Source organism: Magnolia sinica, chromosome 6, assembly GCF_029962835.1.
Source record: "Magnolia sinica isolate HGM2019 chromosome 6, MsV1, whole genome shotgun sequence".
NCBI lineage: Eukaryota > Viridiplantae > Streptophyta > Magnoliopsida > Magnoliales > Magnoliaceae > Magnolia > Magnolia sinica.
This window is the reverse complement of record NC_080578.1, coordinates 27148546-27165997: the sequence shown is the minus strand read 5'-3', so window position 1 is coordinate 27165997 and position 17452 is coordinate 27148546. Positions and strand designations below refer to the sequence as shown.

The 17452-nt window shown below is 37.5% G+C and overlaps 1 non-coding gene across 1 annotated transcript; it reads right to left on the bottom strand.

The window, feature by feature from the left end:
• Nucleotides 1–15106: 15106 nt before the first annotated feature.
• Nucleotides 15107–15213, bottom strand: LOC131250272 (small nucleolar RNA R71). The gene has a single exon (XR_009173199.1). It is a non-coding gene; the product is annotated as a small nucleolar RNA R71 (small nucleolar RNA).
• Nucleotides 15214–17452: the final 2239 nt, after the last annotated feature.

Here is a 17452-nt window from a genome sequence, read left to right as displayed (position 1 = left end):
GATATTCGGCCACATAGGCCTTGTATTGCATAGCCTTAATATGGCTGACAACATTCATGGATTTGGCAGTTTAGCCCTCCTTCATCTTAAGCATACTTTGATATTTGTATTATTGTTATATGCATTGTGCACGCACACACACACGCACTCTACTGAGCTTTGTAGGAAGCTTATGTGTGTTTGTTTACACGGCAGGGAGTGGTAGGGCGTATCAGTAGCATTGAGCTTAGAGCATGAGCCTGTTCTTTTGAGTCTTGATTACATCATGTATTTTCCTTTTAGCATTGTACCCAAAGATTATATTAATGGATATATATTGATGATGTTATTTTGTGACTTGGGTACACTTGTGATTATGGTCCTTTACAAAAAGAAAAAAAACTCACCTTGTAAATCCTCTTTGTAGAATTCTAGGATCGAAACCTGGTGTGTGGGAACTTGGATCCAAGAATGGGGTACTACGGAGGCTGTCGTTACTGAATTCAGTGACTGAGAATTTTGTGAGCCTAGTTCCCGAGTTTGGGAACTAGGCTTATGTGTGTTTGTTTACATGGCAGGGAGTACTAGGGCGTATTAGTAGCATTGAGCCTAGAGCATGAGCCTGTTCTTTTAAGTTTTGATTACATCATGTATTTTCCTTTTAGCATTGTACTTAAAGATTATATTAGTGGATATGTGTTGATGATGTTATTTTGTGACTTGGGTACACTTGTGATTATGGTCCTTTACAAAAAGAAAAAAAAACTCACCCTGTAAATCCTCTTTGTAGAATTGTAGGATCGAAACCTGGCGTGTGGGAACTTGGATCCAAGAATGGGGTACTACGGAGGCTGTCATTACTGAATTCAGTGACTAAGAATTTTGTGAGCCTAGTTCCCGAGTTTGGGGTGTGACACATTGAAGTGTGTTCAATGTCATCGAATGATTCCGTCTAGATTTTTGTAGATTTGCGAATTTGCAAGATTTGTTTCCGATTTTGATTAGGATTCTCTTAGATGCTATATATTTAGGAGTAATTAGGATTGAGAGGTATCTAAGTCTTTCTAATTTATTCCTAAGGTTTCAATGGCTTGTAAAACGAGATTTGAGGCTTGTTCAAATCGGGTATTCTCTCTATCTCTTGTAATTTTTTGCTTTCATAGTGCTTTATGTTGCTTTGTGCCGTGGTTTTTTCCCATAACAGTTTTTCCATGTTAAATTTGGAGTGTTTGCATTATGCTTGCTTGGTCTGATTGGATTACTTGATCCATCTCTCTGTGCTTCCACGCTCCCCTAACATTACCTACATCCATGCTAAAGTTTTTTTTTTTTTTTTCAATGTATGCCCAGTTTGGAATTTTATAACTTCTCTATTATAACCAATTTCCTACACTTTTTTATTTTTTATTTTTTATTTGTAGACAAACACTTGTACATGTTGAATTGCCTTAAATTCTTTGAAGTTAACTGTCATAAACATTGAATTGCCATTGACCTGAAAATAATATATAATGTTTAAGTTCAAAGATTAAACTAAAAGAGAATCTCTATACACAAAATAAAACTATGGGTTTCTCAATCATTTACAATATACGGCACGGGGTATGTATAGATTTGTGATAATCCTTACTTTACAAACGGCCTAAAAGACAGGCATTTATACCGAAAAATCCAAACAAAAAGTTCAACCAAAAGTACTTGTCAACGTTCTCCAAGTCATCCACATATTTCAAATATCGTGGCCCACTTACTGGACTGGCCAATTTTCAGGACAGAACATCTCCATTGTCAGATCCACCTGATGGCAGCTTAGGTATTGAACCTGTCTGCCACATTGGTACATGTTGTGTAGAAAGGTATGCCTTGCACAAGCGTGTGGGATTTGCGTAACTCACCAAAAGGAAAATGAAAATAGCTAACCAAGTACCTCAATGATCAAAAGGATTGAAAAGCAATAATACTTGAATGTCTGAGACAACTACTAACAAACAACTATGCTTAATTTTTTATTTTTTATTTTTTTAAATGCAAACACCACTCAGCACCACATCTTAACAAACGGATCAAAACTACGCTAAAGAAATAAATAATAATAAATAAAAATTGCAAACACCACTCAGCCCCACATCTTTTCCATCAAAAGCTTAAGGGCTTGCCTGGTTGCCACTTAAAAAGTGACTTCATATCAATTCAGTTAATTGTGATAATGTATTAGAGATAGGGATTTAAATAATAATAATAATAATAATAATAATAATAATAATAATAATAATAAATACATAAAAACAATCTTCATAATCAACAATCATAAACTAATCAGAAATAAATAATTATGATCAAGTAAAACAGGATGAACTCATTTTCAGGCGTTTTGCAAAATGCCATACCTTTCACAACATCCTTCAAATTCTTCGTAAAACTGAAATCCGTTTACAGCTTGCCAAAAAATTGCTCCGAGCCGAGTTATCCTAACAAAAAATCTGAATAAACTAAAATTTTAAATTCCATGAAACACCAACGAAAAGCAACTGAAATTTCTGAAAACTTACCTAAAGAAAACATTAATGAAATTGCATTATTCCTTCAGAAAATCTCTGGACTGGACTGTGGACACAACATTAGAAAAATCACTTCATGAAGAAATTTAAGAAAACTAATACGAAGCTTCGAATTCTTGAGAATCTCAACGAAATTACTTCAAACGGGTCATTGAAAAGCTCATTTTCAAATCCTCACCCTTTGAGGAGAATCTCTCGATCTTAGGGTGAAAGAACATGTTTTTTCACATGGAAACATCTTGAAGTCGGTACATATCATGCCATTCCTTTCGTTAGTTAGGCAACACATGCATCCATCTTGGATGTAGACCGTCGGTTTGGTTTTTCTACATGTCTATTTCTTTGTGCATGTGTGGCCACCTGATGAACGGATGGATTAGAAACATTCGTATGGGAAATAGGAATTTTTATTAGTTTTTCGGTGGCCATCCAGGGCTAACCCAGTTTTCTGGGCTTAGGGTTTGGTCTGCTGTAATAGGCCCATGTTGGGATCCTGATGGCTCAGGCATTGGTCTTGTAGTGTTGGGCCCGGTATGGGTTTAGCCTGGCCGGCCTAAAACCCGGCCCATTACTACCCTACAGTTGGTTCAACCGTAAAAGGTCTAAGGACTGGTAGCTAGGTCTTGCAGTTTTAATTGGCTTTTGGACCACCGTCCATCCGGGGACTGGGGTGGCCCCCACCATGATGTTCATATGAAATCCACCACGACCAACAGGTGCTCCACCATATGTTAGGCGTAAGGACAAAAAATCAGCCACATTCGTGATTCTAGTGGGCCACACGGTTAGAAACAATGTACAGGGAAACTCTCACCCTCTAAACTGTTTCCTTTGGTGAGGCACATCTGAATCAGTGATGGGCCTGATGTTTTGTACCCAAGCCCCTAACTTTTGGTGTGGCATTAATGGTTGGAGTGGATGTCATGTAATCATTTCAGTGGACCTGTAAAAATAAAGAGTGGACGGCTCTCTCCCAACTGTTTCCTTTAATGCGGGCATACCAGGATTACAAGTGGATCTCACAAACATGTCATGGTGGGCCTAGACAAAATTCAAAGGGTGGGCATACTATAAAATTACATGATTTTTTAAGGGCGTGATTTGATGTGCATATGAAATCCACCCCAACCATTAAATATTTAATCCCACATTAGGCCCATGGTCAAAAAATTAGGCTGATATATGATTCAGGTAGGCCACACCAAAGGAAACAGTAGAGAGAGATGTCCACTCTTGATTTTTTATAGGCCCATAATAATGATTATCTAAAATCCATTCCAACCATTAAATGCCACACCAAATTTAAGCCAGTGGCCCAAAAAAATCCCATCCATGACTCAGGTGAGTACACCATGGAAAATAGTTTAGAATGAGAGCCACGCCCAGTGTTTCTAATCATGTGGTCCACCTCACAAATGGTGCTTATTTGTGGTCCACCCACCTTACATCGGGTGGCTCAAGGGGGATTTCACATAATCATCATGCAGGTCCTTTCCTTGTACTGTGGCCTAACTTTTGTAAAGAAATATAATGGAAGGCACCCCAATGATAATTGCTTGATTTAATGGGAGCTTGTTGAAACCGTTCTTGAAAAATGTATCCGAACATAACTCCTAAGTAAGTAGTTTTTTTTTTTTTTTTTTTTAAATAGCAAAATTCCCTAAAAATATGGATTCTGGCAAATGAGTGGCAACTTACAATGGGACACTCAAGTTTTATAATGGCTGGATTTTGGGGTTTTCCATTCATCCATGTGGGGAGCATTTTCGAAATGGATTGGATGGAAAATACATAACATGGCATCCCGTAAACAATTTGGAAGGCTTTTAATGGTGGGTGTCCCCACTCCAACTGTTCCCTGTGGTGTGGCTCACTTGACTTTTTTTGGATCAACCTAATTTCTAGGCACTAAGGAGAAACTGAGGGGTTACATGATGGATGGATTGGATGTCATGCACACATCCCAAATGGTACTTTGTTCTTCCTTGAGAGCATCCAGGGCCCACTTGGTTACCTTTAGAATCGAAATGTGTGCCATTAAGTCATCTTAGACATAATGGTCCATCTGAAACATGTTTAGATAGGCTATTCTTCTTTTCTACCTACTATTAGTAGAATACAATTAGAACAGAGATGGAAGAATAGATACGTGTGACACTTGCATGCATTCCTGACTGAGGATGTGGGCGTGGATAGGGCTGTGGATTGATAGTTACAGCTGTCACTTGTGAGGCAATTGAAGATTTACAAATATTGCAGGTTGCAAATATGGCATATGTGAGGCATTTGGAGAGGATGGTGTTACATGTGCAACATGTTGTATTGTGTTTCTTATAATAAAATAAATTTAAAAATAAAGATTTTTTCAAAATAAATATTTTATTATATATATAAACTTTTGTTTTTTAATTACTCATTAGAACGAGCAAGAGGAGAGATTTTTTGCTTTCTAAACTAGGGATCAAATACTCATTAACGTGATGGCGGCGTTATCCATTGAAGCCAGGTTATCGCAGTGGTGGAGTGTGGCTTCATTCAGGCCGAGAAAATCAGTTATTCAGATGCTGTCTCCGTGCCTAATCATATGGGAAATCTGGAAATCCCGAAATGCCTCAGTATTTGAGGGTAGGCTAGTGTCCTTCTCCGCTGTTTTATCAAGAGTCAGATGGTGGATATCATATATAGATTCTCCTTCCCGGAATCCGCTTGCCCTGCCTCCAACTGCCCTTTCCGTCATGGGACTGGTGCGGTGTCAATGAGCGGGAGCCCCAGTGGTCGGGCTTTGCTAGTTGAATGGGAGATCCCCTCTCCTGGATGGGTAAAATATAATGTGGACGGATCCGCCAAGGAATCCGGGAAGCTCTGGTGGCGGAGGTATACGCAGGGGAGACAAGGGCAAATTTCTTTTTGCCTTTTCTGCAGGTTATGAAGAGGGATCGAACACCTGTGCCGAGCTGCGTGCCACCCACGATGGTCTATTCCATTGCCTCCAAAAAGGCTTCTTCCAAGTCAGTGTAGAATTTGATTCGCGGCTGGTTGTCGATATTCTTAATGGGGTCTCTCAACCAGGCTGGAAATGGAGTTCCTGGCTTAGTTGGATTAACCGGTTGAAGCTCAGAGGTCAGTTTATCTTTGTGCATATCTTCAGGGAAGGCAATTCCCTTGTTGATTCCATAGCCCGTTTAGGCAGTGCCTCCCAATCTTTCTCCTAGTTTGATCATTTTTTTGAGCTCACCCAGTAGGTTAGAGGGCTTCTCTTCCTTGATAAGGTTGGGCCGGGCATGATTAGGGTAGCTTGATGTTTCCCATTTCGGTTTTATGTTTTTTGTGTAGTATTTATTATTATTATTATTATTATTTGGTCTTTTGCCATGATAGGCTCCCCCAGCTTTTTGTGTTATGGGGCTGCTCGAATGTAAATTTCGATGATATAGTGATATGAAAAGTTCCCCCTTTTGAAAAAAAAAAGTAGGGATCAAATCTTCACAAGAATCATGTTTGCACCATTCACCTGTAATATAAGTTGTGGGCTGCTTGGGTGATTTTTGGCTCTTTCTTAGACACACTTTGCACGGCCGCATCATTGCATGGAGGCAGGTTTTTGGTATGTGGTTTGGACCCAAAGTAAAATTAGGAGTGAAACAGAGTTTAGCCAAAGGACATGTAGTTCAAACCCACCTGAGCCATGGTGCAATTCAAAGTGAATCAGGGTGGTCTGATATTTGGCACATTGGTGTCTAAAGTTTTAACTGTATTGTTGATTGAGAATAACTGTGACATAATTGTACACACGTCATACACGTGGTGACAAGTTTGATGATTAGGACTTAGGTTATAGGGGGTAGCAATTTCATAATATTGGATAATTGTTTCGGTTTAAAAGAAGACAAAAATAATTGGTCATGTCCTTTCATGGAAGAGTGTATGTTTTTGTAAATGGGTGTTGATGTTTTGAAGAGGCAGATAAGTATCTCTCCAGAAAAGTCTCCATGTCCCTTCAAATTTTATATACGTTGGATATTATAGTTCGGAATGTACATAGCATTCATTGTTTACTACTCTTAAATCTACCAATTTACTATCTTTTTTTAATTAATGCTTTAAGAGGCATGCATACTAATGTTAGAAACTAGAGATCTATTGAATGCTTAAAAGTGTACATTTTTGTGTTGAAATTTAGATTTGTAAATTTATTGTACGGTGAAGATAATTTCTCTCTCTCTCTCTCTCTCTTTTTTTTTTTCTTTTTTATACTTATTGAAATCTACATAAAAGGAAAACTATTCCATTTTGAGATATTGACTTATTCAAATATGGATTTGAACGCATAAAACTGATTTTATTTATCTCATCTTTTCCTTTCCTTCATTATTTACTTTTCCTTTTTGCATTGGACATATGGACACTTGACACATTATCATACGTAGGATAACTAGCAATTGATAACATGTGGGGACTTGTGGAGAAGTTAGATGATGGGACATGCAGAAAGGGCTGTGGGGGCATTTGAGGATTTAAGAATATGTGGGGGCACTTAAAGACGACAGTGGTACATTTTGCACATGTTAGACATTTGTACACTAGCATATTGTCACATGTGGGTGACAACCGATTGATGGTGACGCGTGAGGCTAAAAGAGAAGATGGCTGATGACACATGCATGAAACTGCAGAAATGTACACTAATCCAAATTGTCCAAATTGTGGGCTTCATTATGGATGGTGAGCATCTCCTTAAATGGGGACACATATCCAGAGTAAAAGGAACCGTTGATCTAGGTAGGTCACTATATTGACATGCTATAGCCCAAAAATAGTGGTGACCTTAGATTGATGACCATCCAAACTGTTCCAATTTATTGCACTTTTAAATGTGGACCACTGTGCATCTTTTTGGCCGAATGTTTCTTAACCATCCATTTTCAAGATGCTAATCTGATATCTAAGGTGGTCCAATTGGTGTGAATTCATACTTATAGCTACTTCACATGGTGGTCCACTATATACATGATTTTAATTGCCCCATAAATGTAGCAAACTTAATGCAATGAAGTTAAAAATTTGTATGTACATACTTCTAAGATGACATGATGGAAAAGGGTTCAAGTTGGGTTGTAGGTTATGTGCTCATGAGGTGGCTTAGGTTTATTCTCGACCCTCTACCCAACCCACTGAGTTGCACTCCAACTGTATAAGAAATAAAGGGTAGACATGGTTACTGAACTTTTATTTGAAAAGATGGCCAAAATACCTGACAGATCTCTGCCACATATAAAGGGGCGGACTTGGATTGAAAAGTTATGTGCTGAGAAGCTAGAGAGTCCCAATGGGCTGGCAGCTTATTTAGAGACACAAGTGTTGGGTTTTTTCAAAATAAGAAGAAAATAAATTTTAATTTATAAAAGAAATTGGGAAAAGAGTTGTGGCTTTTGGTGATTGTTGATGACCATTCATTTGTGAATGGTGGTGCCTTTTGGTAAAGGGAGCATCATTTGAAATTGAAATGGAGGGATGCCATTGTTGAAAAGACACCATGGAAGAAGATATTTTTCACGAAAAGGGTCTTATTCATCTCTTATGATACTATATAAACCCATCTTTGAGACAATCCAAAATCATAATTCTAACAATCTCCTCTTCATCTTCTTCACCAAATTTCATTTTTGAAAGGTTTTTAGAACGATACAGTTTTTAGGCGCTAAATTGTAAATAGTTTTCAGGCAGTAAATTGCAAACAATTTTTGGGGGGGTGGAGGAATTATAATAGCATAGAAGTCATGGTTGTATGCTGTAAAAGTATGTTCGGGGTACGATTTTTTGATTTTGTAGGCCGAAATCCACATTTCTCTGATCTTGAAGAAGAGGCTTACTGTATCATGGAGGTAGACTTGCTATAACCCTCTTGCAAATTGGTTTAATCACCAGTAGGGTGCAAATATCGCCTTAAAGATAGTGACATCATAACACAACTTAAGCCTATCTTTAAGTAATTCATTTTATTTATTTATTTATTTGCCTCAATCATAACAATTTTAAGGTGATGTTATGGCCTTTTCTATATGCCATCCCAATTTTGTTTAAATTATACTATTCGATGGCTCAAATTTTCTTCGATGGCAATCGAAGGTACATCTCTTCCTTACATCACTCAAGTTGGATCACGTGCTTACTCAAGATCCTAATTCACCACTAACAATGATACGTTAGAACAAATTCAAAAGAGACAAAATTGGGAGCGTAATGACTACCTATGCAAAGGTCACATCTTCAAAGCTCTTTCTGACTCGTTATACGTTGTTTATTGTTAAAAGAAGACTGCTAAAGATTTGTGGCAGGCACTGCTCACAAAATACACATTAGAGGATGAAAGCAACAAAAAATTCTTTGTAAGTCAGTTTTTAGAATTCAAAATGTTGGATGAAAAACTTGTCATTGATTAAGTATATAAGTTATAGGTCATTATCCAACAGATATTGCCAATGACAACAGATATTGCCAATGACACTAATCTCAACGAATCCTTCCAAGTATCCACCATTATTGTTAAACTTCCACTTAAATGGAAAGATACTAGAAAATTATTGAAACAGAAAAAAAATGTCCTTAGAGGACTTCCTAATGTTTTTTTTAATAGAATAAGAATCTAGGTTCCATGACAAAAAAGAAGAACAACAGAAGGCCCTAAGTAATGCTAATGTAGTCGAGAATAGTGTGAATCGAGAATCAGAGAAGCCACATTTCAATAAAGAAGATCGGCAATCTCAAATCTAATAACCAAGGGTTCAAAAAGAACACATCTAAGAAGGGTCCATGCTTCTTTTGAAAAAGCCCTGATCATTTCAAGAAAGATTACCGAAAATACAAAAAGAAAATGCAAGAAAAGAAACGGCAAGTCAATATGACGGAAGACATGAATCTAGCAGTCGTCCTCTTTGAAGTTAATATGGTAAATAAGGATGTTGAATGGTGGTTAGATTATGGTACTACTAGACATGTTTGTAGAAATTATAACATTTTCAATTCTTACGAAATAGTGAGGGATAATCAAGAACTATATATGGGGAATGCCTCCACATCCAAGGTTGTAGGAAAAGAGAAGGTACGTCTTAATCTAACTTTCGAAAAAGTCCTTACTCTGAATGATATACTACATGTACCGAATATTAGAAGGAATCTTATATCAACTAGTCTACTGATTAAGTTTGAATTCAGACTCCTATTTGAATCTGATAAATTAATTGTGTCTAAAAATAGTGTATATGTAGGGAATGGGTATGTATCCAATGAAATGTTCAAATTAAACCTTATAAATGAAAATTCTTCTTCCATTTATATGCTTAATTCATATAATGTTTGACATGCTAGATTAGGACATATTAGTTATCCTAGTGTGGATAATGTGGATAATATGTCTAATCTTAATATAATCTTTAAGTATATAAAACCTAATGACAAATGTAGTATTTTTGTACGATCCAAAATAACTAGAAAACCATTTCTACGAGTGGAAAGAGTTCACAACTCGTACACCTAGTTCATAGTAACATATGTGAAATGAGCAGTTTAATAACAACAGGGAAAAGAGGTACTTTATAACCTTTATAAATAATTTTTTTCGTTATACCCTAGTATACATATTGAAGAATAAAGATGAGGTAATACAAAAATTTAAGATTTATAAGGCAGAAGTCGAGAACCAGTTATACCGAAAGATTAAAATCCTAAGGTCGAATAGGGGAGAAGAATATCTATCATTAGAATTTTCAGAGTTTTTGCAAAACTCACTGTATAATTTATCAAAGTACAACTCCCTATTCACCCCAATAAAATGGGATAGCTGAACGGAAAAACAGATCTCTCATAGATATGATAAACTCTATGTTAAATAATGCAGGTTTCAGTTTAGGATTTTGGAGAGAAGCCCTATTGACTGCCTGTCATATCTGTAATAGGATACTTCACTTTAAGACTTGTAAGACTGTATATGAACTATGAAAGAATAGTATTCCTAATATCTTATACTTCAAGGTATGGGGTTGTAGATCCTTACTTAGGCTTACTGATCCTAAAATGCCCAAGATAGTGTTGAGATCTCTTGAGTGTATTTTTATAGGATGCGCACAAAATAACAAGGCTTATAGGTTTCTAGTTGTAAAATCTAATCATGTGATCCCGATAAACACTATAATATAATCTAGAGATGTCGAGTTTTATGAAAACTCATTTTCTTTTATAAATAGAAAAGAGACAAGACCTTAAGATCCTAGTATAAGCAGTAGTTCTCAAACAACTGATCAAAATATCAACAGTTTCGATAAAGAGGATATAGAACCTAGAAGGATTAAGAAGATCAGAACAGGTACATCTTTTGAACCCGATTTTTACCTTCTACTAATAGAAGGAGATAAAGATAACATAATAGAGGAAACCGTGTTGATATATAACATAAAAAATGATTTGGTAATAATAGATGACGCCCTTAGATCTCAGGATGCTTCTTTTTGGAAGGAATATATAAACAATGAGATTGATTCTATATAGCAAAATGGAACATGGAAACTTGTAGATCTGCTCCTAGGATCAAAATCAAGAAGCTGTAAACGGATTTTTAAAAGAAAATTAAGACCAAATGGAACTACCGAAAGGTTTAAGGTCAGATTAGTGGTTAGAGGATTTACACAAAAAGAATGTATTGATTTTTTCGATACTTATGCTTCAGTAGCAAGGATATAAACTATCCGAATTTTAGTTGCACTAACATCCATTCTTAAGTTAGAAATCCATTAGATGGATGTAAAGATAACTTTTTTAAATGGTAATATCAATGAAGAGGTTTATATGGAGTAACTAGAAGGTTTTATAGTTCCAGGATAAGAAAATAAAGTTTGTAAATTAATCAAGTCAATATATGGACTTAAACGGGCATCTAAGCAACGATATGAAAATTTTGATAAAGTAATCACCTCATATAGTGTTAAGGGTCAAATATTGCATATTAGACCCCAGTTATTACCTGAATTACGAACATGATACTGTTTTAATGGGCTATTTTAATCGTGTTTGTGATGCAAGGAGAATTGATGAGCATGGATTGAAAAGGATGCTAAAGGTATAGATTTGACGCTCTGGCATCACCAAGGCATTGGACGGGACTCCATGGGACCAAGATTGAAGATTTACACACCAGAGATCAGAGAAATTCCAGCCACTCACTTTAAACAGGCCTGAAAGACGTCCATAATGCAAGATCACAGGGTTCCCACCATCTGATTGGCTCCAAACTTTATATGAGGCCTGATGATCATGAATTAACTGTACACGTCGATTTTCATCCATTGGATCCTTGTGGAAGTGGCTCAACGGACAGATCAGCCCATAAACCATTGATTTTGGTCACACCTGAGATCTGGATATTCTTCAAACTGGACCTAGACAGCTTAAATGAGATGAGAAAAGGAATGGACAGATTGGATCTTCCACAAGCATCACACTGAATCCCACCTTGAATGACATGTGCAAAGTGCACATGTGCATAGCAGTGCACCAAACTAATAAAAATGGTCATACGATCTTTGACCGACTGAATCCAAGGACAAAACAGAAATTTCCGTTTTCCTATTTCCACACTCTACGAAACGCTCGAACAGAGCATTGCGGTTGGAGTCTGTGGACCACAATCGTGATCTTCATGATCGATCTGGACCGTCCACTGGAATCGGACGAACATGCTACCTTAGACCATGAAAAATGTGCCAAGGATGAAACCAGAGATCGCACTCACCATGTTGAACGTCTGATGATCGCCACATGATCAATCAAGGTGGACTGTAGCAAAGACGATCCAAAACCGACCATATCTGAATGATTTTTCGTGAAGCTTCCAATGGACGGATTGGATTTCTCAGAAAAGCCCGATCATGAGCCCCACCGTCAACACAGCTGTAAGAATGAGGGCTCTGTTGCGCGCGTCCGAAGACCCGGAACGGTCTGGGCCATTCTACGATCATGGGAGGGATTGGTCTGGCCATCTGGTCTGCCCAAAATCTTTCCAGGGGGCCACCGTTCAAGCTTAAGGAGCTTGAATGGCTTGGATCTAGCGTATTAAACATTCATAGGCCGATAATGCTGGAAAAATGCAAAACCATTTTGCGTTATCTGTCACTGCGTAATTCCCTCAGCATAACCGACTTACACGACCATCGACTAGGTGCGGAAATTGCCTCCCGCGTCTTCATAGCGACCGGCCTCCTTCAGCTATAAAAGGAAGAGAAAAGAAGAGAGATAGGGTGGTTGGACGTGCATCAAAAGGAGGAGAGAGAGAGAGTAGAGAAGAGAGTTTGTTTCTTCTTGCTTTATTTTTGTTCAAGTTCTAGCCCATTCATGGCTGGCTAAACCTCTTAGCTAGGGCTAAGAGGTGAAGCTTGTGGCATGATGGGAAGACTCTATGGCTTTGATTCATGTTGAATTGATTTTGATGCTAGTTGATTGTATGGAATGCTTTCAGTTTTTAATGATGTATTGTGACTTAAAATTACAATATATCTGCGATGGCTTTGAGTATGTCCATTCCTTTATTGTGATTATGCAGTTAGGAAGCCCTGTTGTTCACCATTGCCCCTTGGACATGGTGGGATGATAGAATCCTTTCAAACATTTATATATCTTCTGATTGGCTGTGGATTGGTTTAGTTCTATTGTTTACCTTGTCTCATGGGCATGGATTTATGATGGATTCATATCTAATTCTCATACCTTTCATTTCTTTGAAAACTAGATCAAGGAAGTTCAGATTGTGCTTTAGTGATATACCTTCCAACTGGATGAAGATGGGAGTCAAAGTCCAGTTGAGTTCATGATTCAAGCGTAGATCTCCCTGATCTCTACAAGTGGATCCTCTGAATCCCTAGTTTCCTTCCTCTGAATTCCTTAAGTTTTAGATTAGTATTTCACCATTGTTCATCAATTTATATTTGATTTCGATTTCATCTTAGGCTAGTTCTATTTTTACCTAGTTTCAGATAACGTACAGGTTTTAGTCCCTTGGGATTCGACCTCGGTCTCACCGAGTTTATTACTACATCACAACCCTATACTTGGGGAGTGAACAAGTTTTTGGAGCCGTTGCCGGGAATTGACGGTTACGATTCTTTGAAATTAATTAGTTTTAGAATTAATTTGAGATTAGGATTTTACTAACTTTAGTTTTAGATTTTTATTTCCATTTGATTTTTAGAACTAACTTGTTTCCTGTTTTGTAGGATCCTGACATAAACTTCTAAATTGGAAATCCTTTTTTAATTCCTCTACTTTTTCTATTTTTATAATTAGGGTTTGAATTTTAGAAATTTTCTAATTCTAATATTTTTTTTTTTTTTTTTTTAGGAAATAGTTTATTTTTAGAAACTTTCCTCTTTTATTTTTAGAAACTTGGTTAGTTATTTCCTTTTTTTTAGAGATTCTTTCTAATTTTAGAAACTAACTTTCTATTTTTCCTTTATTTTTAAAAATTTTCTAATTCTGGAACTTTCCTTTTTAGAAACTAACTTTATATTTTTATTAACTTTCTAATTCTAACTCTTTTAGAATCTAACTTTGTTTCCTAATTTATTTTTAGAAATTTTTTATTTGTAGACTTTTTGTTTAGAAACTAACTTTCCTATTTTGTAGGCTTTTAAGATAGAAATTTCTAATTCGGGAAGCTTTCTCTTTACTTTCTATTTTTTAGTTCTCTTTTAGTAATTTACTTTCTAGTTTAGGACTTTCCTAATTTATTTTAAAAATTTTCACTTTCTTTTAGGAATTCTTTCTTTTAGAAATCAGTTTACTGTTATCTTTCTTTTTAAGGATTTTTCTTCTCTTTTTAGAATCTAACTTATTTTGTTTTATTTTGCAGGTTTTTAACTTAGGGACTCCAATTTGGTAACTTCTTTCCAACCCTCTCTTTCTTTTTAGATTTTCTTTTCCTTTCTTAGGATTAGGTTTCGAATTTGATTGAGGGCTGCGAGTGTTTCATGCCCAAGTGGGCCCGTGACAACACTCGACGTCTTTTGACTGAAGGAGGATTGGTTGAGGGGTTGACTATCTATCGCAGGACTAGACACCACTCGAAATCTCCTGAGTTAATTGAAGTGATGGCTGAAAACCAACCTCTTCTACCCCAACCTAGGGTGGAGGACATTCAAGATGAGAGTGAGGTGTATCAAGCACCCCCGCCACGTACTTTACGAGATTATTTACAACCAACGGGGGTGAGTACGCCCTCATGCATGATTTTTCCTGAAAATACAGGACATATGGACATCAAGCCAGGGGTTATCCAACTCCTTCCTAAGTTCCATGGGCTTGAATCTGAAGAACCATATCTACATTTGAAAGAGTTTGATGAGATCAGAGCCACTTTATATTTTCAAAATGTGTCTGAGGACACAGTCAGGCTGAGACTCTTTCTTTTTTCCTTAAAAGAGAAGGCTAAGACGTGGTTACATTCACTGCGTCCTAGATCCATTGGCACATGGAATGATATGCAAAGAGAATTTATAAAGAAATTCTTTCCACATCATAAAACGATTACCCTTAGAAAAGTAATCATGAACTTCACCCAAAAGGAGGATGAAACATTTTACCAATGTTGGGAAAGGTTCAAGGATTTGGTCAGTTCATGCCCACAACACGGCTTTGAAACGTGGCGCATTACAAATTTTTTCTACGATGGACTGACATCTTCCATGCGCCAAATGATCGAGACAATGTGTAATGGAGAATTCATTAATAAAAATGTTGACGAGGTATGAGATTACCTCGATAGTCTTGCTGAAAAAACACAATCATGGGACTATTACTCAAAGTCGAACACCACGTCTAGGCCGACTCAATTAAAGGAGAAAGGTGGATTGTATCTTTTGAAAGAAGAGGATGATCTCAAGTGTAAAGTGACTACGCTCATAAGAAAAGTTGAGGCCATGGAAGGAAAGAAGGATAGGGTTAATGAAAGTGTTTGCGGCATCTGTGATTGCAACATTCATACAACTGAAAATTGCCCTACAATACCCGCCTTTCGAGAAGTGGTGAATGAACAATCCAATGCCGTAAATAATTATCAAAGACCTTTCAATGGACCAACCTCTAATACGTATAATCTTGGTTGGAAAAATCATCCAAACTTTAGTTGGAGAAATGGACAAACTGCTACCCCTCAGTTTCTTCAATCAAAATCCAAATCAGGGGAAACCTCAAGAAGAACCGGTTCAAAATTCGATACAAGAGCTGACCCATGCAATGCGAGACTTTATGCAAAAGATAGATTCATGTATGACGGTTATAGAAAAGGGGATGCTTCCTGCACAACCGCTCCCCAATCCTAAACCGCAATATGAGATAAGTGATCCTAGCTCTTTAAATCAAATGGGGCACGCTAAATCCATCACCACTCTTAGGAGTGGGAAGATCATTGATAAAACCCTTCCGGTTAGGCCCGAAAAGCATCAAGAACTAGAAGAGGACAACAATAATGGATCTAGTGAGGCCCCACAAAAATTAGAACCGGAACTTCTAGAAAAGCCAGTTGCTCCATTTCCCCAACGGTTGGTCGCACCAAAACCTCTCTCAACTCTCAGGATATCCTAGAGGTGTTGAAACAAGTGAAAGTCAACATTCCTCTACTTGATGTCGTAAACAGATACCTTCATATGTCAAATTCCTGAAAGACTTATGCACGACCAAATGACGACAGAATATTCAAAAGAAGATCTTCTTGACCGAGAAAGTGAGTGTCATCCTAAAGCAAGACGTGCCACAGAAATTCAAAGATCCCGATAGCCCAACCATATCATGTGTAATCGGGGACCATCGAATTGATCATGCACTTTTTGACTTAGGAGCGAGCGTCAATCTGATTCCCTACTCGGTATACAAACAGTTAGATTTGGGTGAATTAAAACCCACCCTAACCACACTACAACTTGTTGATCGCTCTGTTCGTGTACCAAGAGGGATAATTGAGGATGTGTTGGTCCAAGTTGATAGATTTTACTACCCTGTAGATTTTATCATCCTGGATACTGAACCCATCAATAACATGAGCACTCAGATTCCCATCATTCTTGGTCGCCCATTCCTTGCCACTTCAAACACAATTATCAATTACAGGAATGGTGTCATGACTATGTCCTTTGAGAATATGACATTAGAATCAAACATCTTTTTCAATAACAGCAGAAACTTAGAGGATGATGACGATTTCCACGACATTAACATGATTGACTCTTTAGTGGAAGATACGACGCCTCTGACCTTATCCTCTGACCCTCTAGAGACGTGCCTGGCCCACTCCCATGATTTTGATGATGACATGATTAGGGAGACGTGTGCCTTACTTGATACTGCACCGGTACTTAAAGTTAACCGGTGGAGGCCACAATTTGAAGAGTTGCCCCAAACTGATGTAGTGCCTCTACCGTCTAACCTCAAGCCACCGAAGCTTGACCTAAAACCTTTGCCCTCTGATTTGAAATATGTCTATTTAGGTCAAGATGAGACATACCCGGTGGTGATCTCTGCCCACCTAGAAAAAGAACAGGAGAGTATGCTCATATCTACTCTTATTGAGCATAAGGGAGCCCTTGGATGGACGATAGCGAACCTCAAGGGAATCGACCCCTTGATTTGTACTCACCGCATTTATCTTGAGGATAATGCTAAGCCTGCTCGGCAATCACAACGTAGACTAAATCCAAACATAAGGGAAGTGGTTAAGGCCGAAGTTCTTAAACTATTAGATGTGGGTATCATATACCCCATTTCCGATAGTCAATGGGTGAGTCCAACTTAGGTGGTTCCTAAGAAGTCCGGGATCACTATCGTAGCCAATGCCAATAATGAACTCGTGCCAACTAAAGTTACTACTGGTTGGAGAATGT